Here is a 6,000-nt window from a genome sequence, read left to right as displayed (position 1 = left end):
AAACCTATAGAATGTACAACACCAAGAGTGAACCCTAAAGGAAAACTATGGACTTTGGGTTATTTTAATGTATAAAAGTAAGTTCATCCTTGGTTGAAAAACCTTTACATCTAGTGAGTGATGTTGATAAAGGGGGAGCTATGCATCTGTGGGGGCAGGGAATATATCGGAAACCTCTGTACCTTCCTCTCAATTTTGTTGTAAACCTAAAACCGCTCTTAAAAAATGAAATCTTGGGGCACTTGAATAGTTCAGTAGGTTGAACGTCCAACTCTTGATTTTGGCTCAGGTCATGATCCCAGGGTCAGGGGATCAAGCCCCATGTCAGGCTTCACACTTGAGTATGGAATCTGCTTAAGATTCTCTCTCTCTCTCCCTCTGCCCCTCTCCCCTACTCATTCTCCCTCTCCAATAATTTTAAATTTTTTTTTTAATTTTAAAAATGAAGTCTTAAAAATAATCACCAGAACACAAGGTAGAATTAAATAGGGGAAATTATAAATATTGAAAATGGAAGGCAGAGGAAGGAACAAGTCATTGCAACTAGGAGTATAGGACAAGGAAGTTTCTTTTGAGCTAGATATTGAAAAGTAAAATTTTTGATAGTCTAAAGAAGTTGTGTGAGCATAACGATAGAGTCATAGCAGGGCGTGTGGCATAGACTACCAGCTGTTCATAAACATTCATTTCTTCTTCCTCCTGGACTTGCCCAGATTATATTTCCCAAGACTCTTGTGTGGTTCAGGGTGGCCACATTTAGAGTAAAACTTCTAACTAATGGAATATGAACAGAAGTGATGACTGACAGGCTTCACCCACAGAAACCTCTCACATGAGCTTCTCTATCCCTTTTACCCACCTAGATGGCTGGAACACAGATGAACAGGCAACTCTGGAAGCACTGTGATAAACATGGCACATCCTTCAGCAGTTCAATTCTATGTATCGCCTCATAGATGAGAACCCTCATGCCCACCAGGAGCACCCACCTTGGACTGTTCAGTGAGAAATATATGAACTTCTTCTGTGTTTGAATCCATTATGCATTTAGGGTCTACTTGTTACAGGAGCTAATGTTACCCTAACTAATGCAGGTGGTATATTCAGGCAAACATGAATAGGGAGGCATGCAGGGAATACAGTGGGAGTTAACTGGAAACTTAACTGGTGGCTAGATTGCGGTATTTCACATTAAAGAACTGAAGTTTCTTCTATTAGCAGAAAGTCCAAATAAATCCACACTCTGATGAAATTAAACTGTATGCAAGTAAATATTTTGAAGACCATCTTTATTTATGAGCATTTGACATTTAAAACTATACTTTCAGCATTAACATGAGTACCTTCTTATACTGTCACTCTTCTATTTTGCAAAGAAGTAAGCCTCTAGAAATGACTCTCATACTTCAAGTTTTACACTTGCCATCCCATTAATGAGTACTCACTGACTTGTTACAAGCTTTAGTTTCAGTTCCACCAATACATGCTATAATCAGCACCTGACAATGGAAGAGGACATCCAAGTTAGAAATACATGAATGCTCCTACTTTAAGGACAATTGAAGAACAAACAGAGAAACAAAGATTGCAGCAGGCATTATGCTGTCAGAGAAAACAAAATGTTATAAAAGATACTTCTATGTGCTTTCAGGCATACTTTTCCCAAGGCCAAAAATGTGGCACATAGCCCAAGAAAGACTGGAAATAAGAAGTATATAAAAACAATACTTCAAGAAGGAACAACAGAAAAATTAATTTGAAGCAGAAAGCAAGCACATTAGTGCAATGTTACTTTTCTGAATGAACAGTTTCTCTCTGAATGCAACCTGCAAGATGAATGTTGGACATGGCTGGAATATTGTGATAGGGTGAGAGAAGGCAGTAGAAAAATTGTTTCTCAACTCAAAGATGCATAAAGTATATTTTGAGCACACAAATTTTGGTAGACTCCAAGAGAAGTTAGTCTGAATAGGGAAGTGGAAAACAGGAAGAGAAGTTAGAGTGGCAAACTTTGTGAAGGCAGGTAAGGTGATTCAAAGATAGAGTGATCTAACAGAATGAATCAAGAGCTCAGTCATGGGACCACATCTAACTCCAGGGAAAGTGTGCTTTGGAAGAAGAGAATATGGATTTTCATGAACAAGTGTCATTCTCTGTCACTATGTTCTTCTATGATTCTATCACTCTGCTAATGCACTTGTCTCAGGTTGAAATTGTCTATCTCTTTTTCTGTTTTACAGTGCAGACAGACTGGCACTGATCAACATACAGCTATTGAGTAACTAGGTGCAGCTAGCATTGCTAAACTTTCTGAATTGCAAAGAATATAAGAGACCTGATCCCAGTTATTTGATTATAAACAAAGGAAATGAGATACAGGAAAGCCAAAGTTATAATTTACATTTTATCAGCCTTGTTGCACTGGCTGTAACAAAGGACAAAAATACAAGGGCTTAAACAAGATAGCACTTTATTTCTATCACATAATAGTATGGATCAGAGTTGGTGTGATGGCTCTCCAGCATGAAGGGAAGAATGACCAGGAGGACAAACTTCTTTCCTTTTTTAAGGTATGATCCAATTTACACGTATTACTTCCTCTCCCATCCAAGTGGCCAAACCAAGTCACATAGCCAAACCTAGCAGCAAAGAAAGTTGGGAATCGTGGTCTTTTGCTGAGCAGCCATGTGTAGAAGCAGAAACTTCTATTAAGATGAAAAAGAAGAGGAAGATGAAATAGATAGTGCAAGTCACACTTGTTAACTTCAAAAAAAGCCAAAATAGACCCATTTATAAAATTAAATGCCCAATACTAATAATTTAGCAGCCTGGTAGAAAATCATGGTATATTTGTAATGATGTGACACTTTCATGAAGAGTAAGAGTCTCAAATTCAGCTCCATTGGAAACGGACTCTAGAAATATTGTCAAGGACGTTAAGTATACTATCTAGAGCAATTTTTCCAAACATCACTGAATGTCACAGGATCACCTGTGACTGATGTCATTGAATATCAGGATCACCTGTGAAAATTATTTTAAAATATCAATGCCTAAGTCCCACACATTCTAAATCTAGGTAGGGGGCTGGACATCTAAACTTTTAAGTCCCCAGGAGTGAACAGGATGTTGGGGCTAAAACCAATGATAAAGAGAAAATCAAAGATAAATGTTCAAACTCACCTAAAAGGTTAAACTGAAAAGATTCCTTTTAAATAAACAAATACTGTTGGACTTTCTTGAGCAACCTCAATCAAAAGGATTTTAGATTATAAAAGACTGATTATGAAAGAACAGGACTGAGTTATCTCCTGGCTCTGCCACTATTAGACTTTGGGCTGGTTCCTAAAGCGTTCTGAGCTCGATGTCTCTCGTCCATAAATTGAAGGGTTTAACCATAATGATTGCTTGCAGCATTCTGTGATCCTGCATGTTTTCACCTTTTGCTAGGCAGTTCTCTTCATTAAGAGTAAAGCAAAAATAATTAACATTTAACAAATATTTATAGAGGTCTTACTTTGTGCTAGCTAGCCTCTGCTAAGAATACAAAGAAAACAAAGATTAATGCAGGCCGGACTTCTTCCTTTTTCCTTTTCTTTTTTTAATCTTTATTTATTTTTGAGAGAGAGACACAGTGTGAGCAGGGGAGGAGCAGAGAGAGAGGGAGACACAGAATCTGAAGCAGGCTCCAGGCTCTGAGCTGTCAGCACAAAGCCCAACGAGGGGCTCGAACTCACAAACCGTGAGATCATGACACAAGCCAAAGTCGGACGCTCAATCAACTGAGCCACCCAGGCGCCCCAACCTTCTTCCTTTTTCATGGAGCTTGCAAGCTATCAACTGCAAAACAGTGTACTGTGTCCCATATAATGTTGATCAGAAGCCTATTGGTGGTCACCTTTGAGTGGCAGGAATATACAGAGGTCTTCTTTCCCTCTCTCTGTCTCTGTCTCTCTCTCTGTCTCTCTGTCTCTCTGTCTCTCTCTCTCTCTCTCTCTCCCCACCACCTCCTTCCCATTTTCCCCTTTCTCCTTTGGAATTTCTTTTGTTTAAATTCAAATTTTTCTAAGTGTGTATATTCTCATAATGGAGGAACAAAGTAAATCCTATAAAAGGCCTTATTTTTTAAAACTTATTTTAAATATATATTTTCAAATTCCTGTCCTCTTCTGTAAGAGAGATAGTGAAAGTAAGCAAAATGTAGACAAAGAGGTATCTGATAAGGTAGAGCTCACCCCAAGCAGATAGAACCTATGCAAAAGCTGAGTCCCTCTTCTATTTCCATAGCTTTTAGGAAAGGAAATGAGGGCCCAGCAGAAATTTCACAGTGTGTGCATATGTCTGTGTGAGTGTGCCTGTGTGTGTGTATGTGCGTACACACATGCCTGTACTGCTTAATAGAGCAAAGGGGCAACAAAAGAGGAATACAAATAAAAGACAGTGATGAAGGAAAAATGAAAGAAAGAAAAACAGCACCATTCCAAAACAATTAGTTCCTTTTTCTGTAAGCCAAACAGCCTTGGTAAGTGAGGTTTCACAGGCAAGTTCTACAATATTTTCTCAGCTTTCTCTGGTGACCTTCACCTTGCCATGGCTATTAAATGCTGAGAGGCTAACTACTGTTTGTTTCTTGGATACAAAAAACATTCACTTCTCTCTGAGTGATTCTGTGCCTCTCTGAAGGCCAGCAACCACCCCCGCCCAGTAGGCTTGCAACCTCTCTGCTAGGGGAGAAGCACCATAATGGGGTCTATTCAAAAGACCAGACAATCCAAATGCTTTGGAACATGCAGTGTATTATTATTTTCCCAGTTGCTACCCTTTCCTTCCTTATGTTCTGCTTAGGTTAAAGAATTTTGCATTTCCTAGCACACATTAATATTGTTCTGGAGGAGGAAAGAGAAACCTAGCCAGGAACAGGGGCAAGCTGAAACTAAATTCACAGTGTGTCTTAAATGATACCACATGAACTTTTCTGTATTTCATTTCTAAAAAAGGCTCCCTGTAGACTCTACTATTAACATTTACCTTGGAAACAGCTAACACTTAATATATTTTATTGAAATTTATTTATTAACAAGTTGTAGAGTTAATCATGGAACTTACTGTTGAAGGATTGCTCTTTAATCAATATCCAGTAGAACTCCATTTTTCATTACCCAGTAAGCCTTTCTAACAGTATTCTCCCTGGTGACCCTATCAATCAAACAAAGGGGGGAAAATATTTATGTCTATTCATTACTATGCCTAATGGTAGCCTATAGCATTTTTAATAGCAACTGTAAAAGTATGTCAAACATCTGTATACAAAAAAGTGATATCCCTGTATGTCAAATAAGAAGGAATAGTATTAAATGTCTGACATTACGTGTTCAAAGTAGAAGAGTTTTGAACCTTTTACAAGAAAAGAAAATAACAACATGATGTGTATACAAGAAAGCATTAATGATGTTTAGGGTCAATCAAAAGCAGTGGTTCTAAACTGAGGACAATTTTGCCCTAGGTGACATTTGGCAATGTCTGGAAACAGTTTTCATTGTTACACCTGGAGGGTGGGCACTACTAACATCTGGTGGATAGAGGCCAGGGATGCTGTTGAACATCCTACAATATATAGGACAGGCCCCCACAACAAAGAATTATCTGCCCCATCTGTCTGTAGTGCCAGGGTTTAGACACATCTTTAAGGTACCTTCCCCAAGCACTTAAAGCAGTAGAAAAAAATGGGGACTTTTTCAAAACTTCAGTTTTGCTTATGAACCTTGGTGCCACATGCACACATCAGACCCCGGAGTTTTACTCATTCTGCACTATACATTCTCTGGCTAGCACAACCCAGCTAACAAGTGTCAGAAAGCTCCTTTCTACTTCCAATGGTGTTTTATTGCTCCACAACAAGGCTTCTCATTGCTGGGAGTGGGGAGGCACACGCCAGAGATATCTGCTGAGCTTTTCAAAACATCCTTTCCCACTAGTTTTGATGTATCTCTCAGTTGTCTG

At 38.7% G+C, this 6,000-nt stretch overlaps 1 long non-coding RNA gene across 1 annotated transcript in view; it reads right to left on the bottom strand.

Annotated features, from left to right (window-relative positions):
• Positions 1-2,500: 2,500 nt before the first annotated feature.
• LOC132693327 (uncharacterized) overlaps positions 2,501-6,000 on the bottom strand; it is a 32,350-nt gene continuing 28,850 nt past the window's right edge. Inside the window, exons 2-3 of the long non-coding RNA XR_009616733.2 lie at positions 5,107-5,196; positions 2,501-2,705 (exon numbers count right to left, since the gene is read on the bottom strand). This is a non-coding gene — a long non-coding RNA (uncharacterized LOC132693327). The remainder of the gene's footprint in view (positions 2,706-5,106; positions 5,197-6,000) is intronic.

The sequence above is a fragment of the Panthera onca genome, chromosome B1 (assembly GCF_046562875.1).
Source record: "Panthera onca isolate mPanOnc1 chromosome B1, mPanOnc1 haplotype 2, whole genome shotgun sequence".
In the NCBI taxonomy this organism is placed as follows: Eukaryota; Metazoa; Chordata; class Mammalia; order Carnivora; family Felidae; genus Panthera; species Panthera onca.
This window is presented reverse-complemented; position numbering and strand designations above follow the sequence as displayed.